We start from the raw sequence: 12,121 nt of genomic DNA, 5'->3' as shown, positions 1-12,121 counted from the left end.
CAGCAGCAATGGAAGCAGGGGGGGAGTACCCAAAAGCAAACGGGGCAAAATTGCAGCACGGCATCATGAGAAATGTGGGAGCTTGGAGGTTTGGGAGGGTTTACCGGGATGGAAGCAAAGTTGCATTCCACACCAGATCAATTCAGAGTGAAATCAGAGCTTGAACGCGAATTCTGTGAATTCACTTTTTTCCCGAATTCATCAAAATGAGGAGTCACTTTGGGATCACTGCAGAAGTGCTATGGAAGGAGAGCCCATAGAAAGGAATTGCGTGTGATAACACATTCACGTTATGATGTGAATTCGCATTGTTGAACCCACAGTCACGTCAGATCTGAGACGCAAAAAGCTCCAAAACCCTCTGTGTCATAAACACCTCTGTTTCTTTGGCCCAAGAATGCATTGATTTCAGAGTCTTGGAGCAAGTCCTTTAGACTAAGGGTGGCAAGAAGGTGGATCAGATTCTACTGAAGTGCTTGATTTCTGAGTGATTTACTGCAAATTGGTAGGGATTTCTAACTCTCCGATATTTACAGACGTGTGGCAGTTCACCTATTGCCCCCATCAAACTAAATTATACTCCTGAAATGGACCTTGTGGCAGCCAGTATGAGCAATGGAAGTTTAGTGCCAAGTTGGTTCTCAGGAGATTACTGTCCGCCCTCCACATCTGTGGCTTTGATTTCTGCAGTTTGATTATTTGCAGATTTGTTTGATATGTTCTCTCTGGGAATCGCTAGGTCCTCCGGAGAGATTTTGATGAAAACTGACCATAGAGTTTAATTGAAGGATTAGAGATTACTAGAGAAAACATTTCTCTAGGCATTTGTAGGTCCTCCAGCATGATCCTATGGTCAACTTTTGATAGATGCTGACCACAAAGTTGTGCTGGAGGACCTAGAGATTCCTAGATAGGTGAGCTCTTGGCTAAAAAGAATTGTAATTTTTTATTTACAGTTTTCCCACATTTATGGGGGTCCTTCACCCTAACCACAGCAAATGTGGAGGGACCACAGTATAAAATGTTGTTATTGTTGGTATATGTATTTATATCCCACCCTTTCCCCCAAACTGGGACTCAGGGCGGCTTATAATATTAAAAAGAAGCATAAAAAAAGGTACATTAAAATAGAATTATTTTGTGTGTGTATGTGGACTGTGAATCTCTGTTCCACTTTAGTACTCAAGAGCTCAGAAATCTTCAGTGCATGCTACATACTCTCCAACACTTCACAGACGAAGATGACAAATATTATTAATGAGGAAAAATATGCAAGATAGGAAAGGCTACAGCAATTTGCTATTGTTTGGGAGGGCAAGATTCTGCCCCATTTTGGTCCAAAACATACTGTAGAAATAATCCCGTTTGAGACCGCTTTAACTGCCCCGGCTCAGTGCGAGGGAATCCTGGGAGCTATAGTTTATTGCAGCACCAGAGCTCTCTGATATAGAAGGCTAAATGTCTCACAAAACTACAGTTCCCAGAATCCCCTAGCACTGAGCCAGGGCAGTTAAAGCGGTTTCAAATGGGATTATTTCTGCAGTGTCTTTTGGACCCTTGTTCTCTCCCTATTCTGAAGTAATTGAATTAAAACTATTTTTGCACTTAGACTTGGTTTTCAGAAAGCAAAGTAAGATGAGGAAAAAGGGGAAAGTGGGAGGGAGGGAGAGAAACTGGGCCATTTTAAATAATAATAATAATTTGTTTTATTTATATACCGCTATTCCAAAGATCATAGCGATGAACAGCAAGTAAGCTAATTAGCAAGTAAGCTAATTTGCCCCCAACAGTCTGGGTACTCATTTTAGCGACCTCAGAAGGATGCAAGCCTGAGTCGAGCTTGGGCCCTTTTGCTGGTCTTGAACTCGCAACCTTGTGGTTTCGAGTGAATGGCTGCAGTACAGACATTCAACCACTGCGCCACCAGGGCTCCTGAAAAAAGTGCTATGGATAGATAGCTCAGTGGTTCCCAAGTTTTGGCTTCCAAATGATTTGGACTTCAGCTCCCATAATTCCTGACTGTTGTCCAAGCTGGGGCTTCTTGGAGCTGCAATCCAAAAGAAATGGAGGACCCAAATTTGAGAACCAATGAGGATTAACTGGGAGTATCCTTGCCAAACTAGCATTGGTAAGATGTCATTTAAACCAGGCACATGGTTCATCTTTTAGATTCCTTTCACGTATTTCCTTTTTTTCCTTGGTGACTTACCTTATCTACTCGACTATATGTTGACCTGCTTCTTGACTGCAATAAAGGCTTTGATTGATTGATATATGTTGACATCATGCGTAAGTCAAGGGCACATTTTGGGGCTGAAATTATGGATTTTGATATGATCCCTGGACCCAAGGATTGGAGTAACATTAACAATGTTTTGTTTTGTTTTGACAAGTGAGTCAAGCATGAGTCTAACATGGCAATCTCATGCATGCTTATTCAGAAGTCCCATTGAGTTCAGGGGACGATATCCCCATGTGGAGAATATATACACACACACACACACATACACACACATACATATATATGATGTCAATCTAGATCTCTTGGCTTTAAATGATGGGGCTCGAAAGGGTGAAACACTGATAGGCTAAGTCTGTGGCTAATATGTGGCTTGGTTTTGGCTTTTAAGCTGATAACAGAGAGAAAGAGAGAAAGGAAAGAAAGTTGCACACTTTCTAAATAGTCTCACATTGCTAAAGTCATGTTTCATCATGCTCTTATAAATAACAGTTAATTATTTTAGTTAATTAAAAACCTACCTTGCTCAGGATTTCATCTAACAAGGACACGTTTACTTCTTGAGCTTTGATAGTATGGGAGAAGAAAGCATGGTTTTTGTTGAGAATCAGTTTTCCATCTGGAGGCCTCTTCATGCCCACAATCAAGCAGGCCTCAGAAATATCTTCCTGGATAATGCCATCAGCTCTGATGTAGTCCTGCAAACAAAGCATGGAAGCCAAACTGATGTCTGAAGCCAAAAGGAACAGAGAAATAAGTCTCACCAACGTTGCTCAGGAAGATGTGCCTTCACACAGCCCAGCAGAAACAGATATTCTCTGCCCACAAAATAGGGAAAAAAGGAAACAATATGCCATCATACTCCTGTGTCACTTCTATAGGGATCCATACCTGCCTCAACAGAGGAAGATAGCACTACAGAATTATCGCTTATAACTGTAGAGACTTAACACACCTTTCCCCAATGCGGCCCCCTCTGGGTGTGTCAAATTCCCACCATGCACAGACTCTACGACAGTGGAGGACGGGCTTACAGTCTAACACAATCTGAGGGTGCCAAACAGGAGAAACTGGAGATTTTCAGCTGAAGAATTCTGATGTGAACATTCATGTCTCTCACCTTTTGTTCCCTACGCTTCTGACCATTCTCTTCTAGATTTTCTGTCATCCACAGACTTGTATTATTAATCTTTTCAGTACATTCCTTTATGGACCTTCTTTTCCAACCTTACTTGTGCTTGACTGGAATGATTTCTCAGGTGTTTTCTGTCTCTTCAGGACTCTAAGAAAGGTTATTTTTGGGCTGCAATTGTCAGAATGCTGGAAGTTTTTGTCCAAATAACTTTTCCAAACTCTGCCTCTACTTCCTTAGTCTTTTCAACACAAGGGCAAGTTCAAGCAATCATTGCCTGAAAGATTACCGGTATACCCTAATCCCTCTATGTATTACTGTATATTGTTCGGTTTTTTTCTCTCTCAACTCCATTTGACATACAAATCCAACACAGTCTGCATGCAACGTACTCTTTTCTTACAACCAACAAGAAATAACAAAAGACACCGGTACTTACTTTTTCATGGATGGATCAGTAGAGGTCTCCTTTCCCAGGCATTAACATCCTCCCTTCTGATTGTCGATACAGATTTATGGTAAGGCCACCACCTTGAAAAATAGCTCTCAAACCTATGGCCTGTGCGGTTGATTGCATGAAGCATGACAAACATCTTGAAAATGGCAAAGGCAGAATGATATAATATAAAGGTGCTTAGAAACAGGCGTGTTTGTGCCAAAAAAAAACCCCCAATAATACCCCAACAGGGTCTGATCTGTTTGGAAATCCACTGTAAAACCTAGACAGTAACAGTACTGCCAATATAAAGAATAACCAAGAAACCATAATTAACTACCATTATCAATAGACTCAACTGCATCTTCTCATCTCTGTGATCAAAACGCTCCCACCCTTAAGGTGATGTTTCTGTCTAAATGAGACTATGAAGAGGAAAAAAAGATTAAGTGAAAGGAAATTTCTGAGTTTCAAAAGTAGACCCATGAATACTGCAATGCAATATTTAATCTAGATGTTAAGAGATGCCGAATATTAAAATTCCAAGTACAATCATGTACACATGTACAGTAGAATCATGTACACATGTGTTAAATGTACACATTAAAAGGTAGGGGGAAATGCACACTTTTTCATTTGACTGTAAAAGGCTTGTTAAATGTTCAATTATTCTGCATTAAATTATTTTAAGCATACAGTTCAATTATATTTAGCACTATCTTAGGGGCTGTATATACAGCCCCAAAAGGGGTGGTGTGCAGTAGCCCCTCTTACAGCCAAACCGGGGCAACCGCATGCCACAGCTCCAATCTGGCCTTTGCAGAGCACAAAAAGTGGCTCCTTTTTGCGCCCCGCAAAGGGCATGATAGCCGCATTGCCGTGGCTTGGCAGTGCTCCTTCAGTGCTGCATCATATGTACGCAGAGCGGAGGAACGCTATGATGCCATGTGCCATACAGTGCAGCAGGCGGTATCACACTGCCCTGGTGCAGAGCTGGGGCGTGTGTCATGGAGACTCTATGCCCCAACACTGTAAGTGAATTACAAATGCAGACAAATGGAGTCCACCTAAAACAGAAGCATAATTTTTAAAAAATCTCTAAGGTTACCAATGGCTAAAAATCATCAAGTTCCCAGAAACTGGAAATTCAGGAAGAGAGTGGGGGTAAGAATTGTAAGAACACTAAAGTGCACCACCTGAATTTAATCTCCATTGCTCTATGATGACCCAGAAAGATATGTTTCACCTTAGGCAATGAATAGATCCCTCTATTCCAGTCATTCCTGTGTTTAGAAATGGAAACCAAACATTGTTCTACTGTTATCTAGTGTCAGGTGGACACAAATTTGGAAGCAAAGAGGACCCAAATTTGGGAACCATTGAGGATTATACTTGTGTATTCTGTCATATATTTCCTTTCTCCTTTGGTGACTTACCGTATATACTCAACTATAAGTCGACCTCATGTATAAGTTGAGGGCAATTTATTGGGCTGAAATTATGGATTTTGATATGACCCATGGAGAAGTCAAGGGTAAAACTTATGGGCATATAGCAGTGGATCTAAAAGACTAAACAAAGCAAAACAATGCCAAAGAAATTACATTCAAGCAGACATAGTTCTTTGTGCTAACTCGTAGGGCTGGATGGATGAGAGAGTAGTGGGGATTGGTGCTTCCAGGATAGATTATACTCTTGGCTTTCACCAGCACATAGTTTCAAATGTCTAGTCAATGACTCTGTCTTCTTCTTCTTCTTCTCTTGGGCAGGTGATAATAGGGTCTAGCAGAGTAGCCACAAATGCCTCATCCTGCCAGGTGCCCCACAGCGCTCCGCCCCAATGTGGTTCTCACTCACAAGGAAGCCAAATGAATCAAACCAACAAAGTGGCTGACCATGGGATTTCCACTGTCCAAGAACTACGGAGGAGCGCAAGGATACAAGCCTACAAATCTGCTAACCAGGGAATGGCCGCTATTCCAGAACTACGGAGAAGCGCCAGGATAAAAGCCTACACTATTGCTAAACAGATGGCTGCTGAACAGGAGCTACAGAGAACCCGAAAGAATCGAGGCTAGAAAAATTGACGAACTGTTGTAGCAAGAGAATCTGAATGCCCAAGGAGGACTGTAATTTCATGGATTTGCTGTTTACCTGACACCTGAGCCAATTGACAAGCGAGAAGATAGACTGATAATTGACTGATATAGTTAGGGGAGTCAAGATTCACTCTTTTGAAGTTTTTATGTACTTTTGTGACAATTAAGATAGGTTGTGTGTCTTTGTTTCGGGCTTTGTTGGTGTGAATTGTCATGTAGCATAAATAAATACAGTCGTCCCTCTGAATTCGCAGGGGATCCATTTCAGAGACCCCTGCGAATTTGAAATTTCACTGATATTTAACTCTCCTCCTCCTTCCATTCCTCCTGCTCCTTTCCACCTCCTCTCTCCTTATCTCCTTCTTTTGCACACCCACCCACCTAGCCTTGCCCTGGGAGCTGGCAGGGGGCCTTCCTATTCCAGGGACACTGGGCTAGGGGGCACGGACTGCCAGGGTCTGTAGTGCACTCCCTGCCAGTAAGCAGCCATGGCGATCTCCCTTCCTGCCAGGCACACGCCCCACATTCATCCGCCACAGTCAAGGGCTGCCTGCTCGCTTTCCTTCTCTCCCATTCCCAATGGGGCTGGATCAGTTGCGCATCTTCCAACGCAATGGGACTCAGAGAGAATGTAAAGATTTGCTTTTGGTAGGCCAGGATGGAAGGTTAGGAGAAGAGGGGAGAGAAAATCTAGAAGCACTTTGGAAACGAAAGGGATACAACCAGTTCTAGATTACTTAAAAGTGAGATGGGGTAAAACATCACATATAAAATGCAATATGCTATATTTTATAATAAATGATATTAAGAATCATAAGAATCATTGATTTTATAAGTGAATAGAAACTAGGAAATATTGAGGAGGAGAGAAGAAAATAATATGTTGATTACAAAAACAATAGGACCTAGGAGATTATTGTATAGCTTCAGAAGGAAAAAGAAGATGAAAAGGTGATAGCTTAAGGAGAATAAGTTTAATAGGCAAGTTAATCATAAAACAAAATAGTAAACTTATTTTTAAAAATTAAAAAAGGAAATGAAAGGGAAGTGAAGTTGGGCAAAGAGGGGAGGAGAGGGTGTTGCTTTTGCATGGTTAGGATGGAGAGATAGAAGGATTGGGGGGGGGGGGGATAGTGGCTTCCCCATTCGCTTCCCATCTCAGCCTCATTGCCTTTGAGGAGGTTCAGCTGACCCAGCCCTATGGCCATGGGGCTGACAGAGCAGGGGGGGTCTGCATTCTCTCTGAGTCCCATTGCCTTAGAAGATGCTCAACTAATCCAGCCCCATTGGGAAGGCGAGAGAGGAGAAGCAGGCAGGCAACCTTTGGCAATGGCGGACGAGTGTGAGGTGTGTGCCTGGCAGGAAGGGAGATCGCCATGGCTGCTTACTGGCAGGGAGTGCACTACAGACCCTGGCAGTCCGTGCCCCCTAGCCCAGTGTCCCTGGAATAGGAAGGCCCCCTGCCAGCTCCCAGGGCAAGGCTAGGTGGGTGGGTGTGCAAAAGAAGGAGATAAGGAGAGAGGAGGTGGAAAGGAGCAGGAGGAATGGAAGGAGGAGGAGAGTTAAATATCAGTGAAATTTCAAATTCGCAGGGGTCTCTGAAATGGATCCCCTGCGAATTCAGAGGGACGACTGTATTTATTTATGCTACATGACAATTCCCATGGCAGCTTCCTGGCAGTGAGTGCATTACAGGCCCCGGTAGTCCGTGCCTCCTAGTTCAGTGCCCCCGACTGAGGGAAGGCCCTCTGCCAGCTCCCATGGCAAAGCGAGGCAAGTGGAGGTGCAAAAGGAGGGGGTAACAAGGCAGGTGATGGGGGAATTGAGAGGAGCAGGGGGACTGAAGGGGGAGCTGACAAACTCGCAAATAAAACCATGTGAGTTCCAAAACCATGAATTCAGAGGGACGGCTACAAATTATATTGAAATAAATCATTTAGTAATTGATTGTTTATATGTCTCTTGTTCTTGGTTTCATGGAGCCGACTATCATTGAATGATAGTCTTTATTAATGATTTGAATTGTCATCCAAGTATTGGGGGCATAGTTATTAAATTTGCAGATGCCACCAAATTAGGAGGAATAGCTAATACCCCAGAACACAGGATCAGAATTCAAAATGACCTGAATAGACTAGAAAGCTGGACCAAAGCTAACAAAATGAAATTCAACATGGAGAAATGTAAAGTACTGCACTTAGGGCGGAAAAATGAAATGCAGAAATATAGGATGGCGGACACCTGGCTGAACGAGAGTGCGTGTGAAAGGGATCTGGGAGTCCAAGTAGACCAAAAGTTGAACATGAGTCAACAGTGGAGTGCAATTAGGGTTGTCATAATGGAGGACCTCCAAACCGGGACAAATGTAGGACCAGGTATGAAAATGTAGGACTTTTTTTTTTTAATTTCCTGGCTAGGAAATTAAAAAAAAAGTCCTACATTTTCAAACCCTGTCCTCCTCCTCCCGGCTTCGGAGGACGCCTAGGCTCTCTCCCAAGCCGGGAGGAGGAACAGGGGCCGCTTGGAATCGCGCCGCGGTTCCAGTGGCCTCTTCCTCCTCCCGGCTTCGGAGGACGCCTAGGCCGGCTCCCAGGCCGGGAAGGGGCGCGGGGAAGCTTGGCACTGTGGCGATCGCCGCGGGGAAGCTTGGCACCGTGGCGATCGCCACAGTGCCAGGCTTCCTCCTCCTCCTCCCGGCCTGCGAGGGAGCCTAGGCCGCCTCCCAGGCCAGGAAGGGGCGCGGGGAAGCTTGGCACCGTGGCAATCGCCACGGTGCCAGGCTTCCTCCTCCTCCTCCCGGCCTGCGAGGGAGCCTAGGCCGCCTACCAGGCCAGGAAGGGGCGCGGGGAAGCTTGGCACCGTGGCGATCGCCACGGTGCCAGGCTTCCTCCTCCTCCTCCTGGCCTGCGAGGGAGCCTAGGCCGCCTCCCAGGCCAGGAAGGGGCGCGGGGAAGCTTGGCAAGGTGGCGATCGCCACGGTGCCAGGCTTCCTCCTCCTCCTCCCGGCCTGCGAGGGAGCCTAGGCCGCCTCCCAGGCCAGGAAGGGGCGCGGGGAAGCTTGGCACCGCGGCGATCGGCACGGTGCCAGGCTTCCTCCTCCTCCTCCCGGCCTGCGAGGGAGCCTAGGCCGCCTCCCAGGCCAGGAAGGGGCGCGGGGAAGCTTGGCACCGTGGCGATCGCCACGGTGCCAGGCTTCCTCCTCCTCCTCCCGGCCTGGGAGAGAGCCTAGGCCGCCTCCCAGGCCAGGAAGGGGCGCGGGGAAGCTTGGCACCGTGGCGATCGCCATGGTGCCAGGCTTCCTCCTCCTCCTCCCGGCCTGGGAGAGAGCCTAGGCCGCCTCCCAGGCCAGGAAGGGGCGCGGGGGCCGCCCCTCATCGCGGCGATCGCCGCGAGGGGAAGCGTCCTCCTCCTCCTCCCGGTCTGGGAAGAAGCCTCAGCAGGCTCCCAGGCCAGGAAAGAGGCAGGGGCCGCTCCTCATCGCGGCGATCGCCGCGGTGGGAAGCGGCCTCCTCCTCCTCCCTGGCCTCGTGGAGGCCTTGAGGACCCCGCGGCCGGAGCTCCGACCGCGGAGCCGCCTCCAAGGCCTCGCTGGGGCCCGGGAGGGAGCGTCTCCGCGGCTGGAGCTCCAACCGCGGAGAGCCTTCCCAGGCCTCAGCAAGGCCTTGGAGCCGCCGCGGGGCCTGAGGTGGCCGCGGTGGGCGGGGCCGTCCCGGTTTGGGTGCCAAACCGGGCCGGGACCGCAACAGCACCGCCCAAACCGGGATTGTCCCGCCCCCCGGCGGGATATGGCAACCCTAAGTGCAATTGCAATTTTAGGCCAATGCAATTTTAGGCTGCATCAATAAAAGTATAGTGTCTAGATCAAGGGAAGTAATAGTGCCACTCTATTCTGCTTTGGTCAGGCCCCACCTGGAATATTGTGTCCAGTTCTGGGCACCACAATTTAAAAAGGATTTTGAGAAACTGGAGTGAGTCCAAAGGAGGGCCATCAAAATGGTGAAGGGCCTGGAAACCATGCCCTGTAGAGGAGCGACTTAGGGAGCTGGGAATGTTTAGCCTGGGGAAGAAAAGGTTAAGCAGTGATATGATAGCCCTGTTTAAATATCTGAAGGGATGTCATAATGAGGAGGGAGCAAGCTTGTTTTCTGCTGCTCCAGAGACAAGGACCCGAAGCAATGAATGCAAACTACAGGAAAAGAGATTCCACCTCAATATTTGGAGGAACTTCCTGACAGTAAGAGCTGTTCGACAGTGGTACACACTCCCTCAAAGTTTGGTGGAGCCTCCCTCCTTGGAAATCTTTAAGCAGAGGCTGGGGCCATCTGTTAGAGGTACTTTGATTGAGAGTTCCTGCATGACAGAATGTGGTTGGACTGGATGGCCTTTGTGATGTCTTCCAACTCTATGATTCTGTGAATGCAGGCTGACCTCAGTGAACAAAGCCTCAGCCAAAGAAGCTTCTCTTGACAAAGAAGCTGCTCTTTATAGTCTCTTTCTACATCCTGGGATATAATCCAGGGATTTGTAGTTCGACAAAGTCTCGAGCCTTGTGATTGTATAGGGGGGCTCCCAAGAGAGTTTGAGTACCACTGCAATACAAGGTCTAAGTTTGGAAACAATTTTTTTTTTTTTGGGGGGGGGGGGGGAAACCACAGCTTCCAGAAACTCAAAGCCAGCATAGCTAACATCAATTATAGCTGGATGAATCTGGGAGTTACAGTCCAGAAAAGTAACTTTCATGTTGTCCTACAAGCAGATTCAGCAAAGGATGGAATGAGTCAGGGAGCAAGCTAAAGAGAGAAAAAGGGGAAAAACAAAACAAAACTGGACACTTGAAATTCATGAACTCCTTCCTTGTCCCCAAAGAGGCAAGTCTGTGCAGCTAAGGGTGCCTCTACACTGTCAAAATAATGCAGTTTGACCCCACTCTAACGACAATGGTGCTACATGACCCTGGGATTTGTAGTTTTGTGAGGCACCAGCACATATTTGGCAGAAAAGGCTAAAAACTTTGCAAAACGACAAGTCCCAGGATTCCACAGGATGGAGCTACAGCAGTTACAAGTGTGTCGAACTGCATTATTTTGACAGTATAGATGCACCCTTAGTCTCTCAACACAAAAGCCAGGTATAGCACGGTATCTGGATGAAAATTTGCCGTTTGCCCCTTCTTTTCCTTCCTTTTCTCTTTCCTGGGGGGACAGAGCTATTTTTGGCAGCTTCCAAAAAGAACTTGAGAAGGAGCACCTTGGATTCCTTTCCTGTCTATGGACCTTATCACACAATGGAAATTGGAAGTATAATCCAATGGCATCTCAAACTCAATCATAGTTTTTCACGTTATTGCGGGAGAGATCATCACACGCAGATCGAATGCAATGCAGAGTCAATTGGGGTTTCACGTTCTTTCACATGAGGGTATCATACGACATCAAATAGAATCCTGGCCCAAACCAAACACAATGACGCCTAAACCCAGAAATGAGTAAATTCTTTGATTTACCAAATTTAAAAAGCATGTTGCCATGCGAATTCAGAACCAATTTGAATTGGGCTTGGTGTTCTTCTGTGGTGTGATAACATCTGGAGGAACAAAGTTTGGGAACCACTGCTTTAGGACTTGGCCTCAGGGGCATATCAAAATCTTGCTGCCAGAATTGGTGTTTTGGGCTGTTTTAGCAATTGTGGATTCACCAGTCTCTTTGAAGTTTTACTGCAAACATATGTCAAACATAGACAAAAAACAACATTAGTAAAGGAAACAGCACTTTATTTCATTAGCCTTTCAGTACAAGCTAAAGAGGGTTTTTGTTTTTATTATGCTGCCATAAGTCCAATTTATGATATCATAATTAAAAAAAATCTGTGTATAGTCTGCTTCATCACAATGACTAAAAGTGCCCCCCAAACCCTGCAAATCCCCCAAATCCATGCAGCTCTTCCCCAACCATAATATTTACAAGGTGTTGGAGAACACAGTGGTGAGGGAGGTCATGCCACGTTTTGTCCATTTTTGAGAGGTCTCCCTGTCACTGCTTTGCTCCAGTGCCTCTGTCTGGGCTCAAGCCATATAGGGCTTTAGAGCTGACCACCAGAGTTTTAAACAGACTGGCAGCCACAGGAACTATTGCAACAAGGGAGTTGTATACTCCACACAGCCAACCCCAGTTAGCAATCTGACTGTAGCTCTTGTTATAGTGAACAACATGTGGGAT

This window comes from Sceloporus occidentalis, unplaced genomic scaffold (assembly GCF_023333645.1).
Source record: "Sceloporus occidentalis isolate IW3139 unplaced genomic scaffold, rSceOcc1.0.p SCAF_3, whole genome shotgun sequence".
NCBI classification, from domain to species: Eukaryota; Metazoa; Chordata; class Lepidosauria; order Squamata; family Phrynosomatidae; genus Sceloporus; species Sceloporus occidentalis.
The sequence above is the reverse complement of the archived record's forward strand: the minus strand, read 5'-3'. Positions refer to the sequence as shown.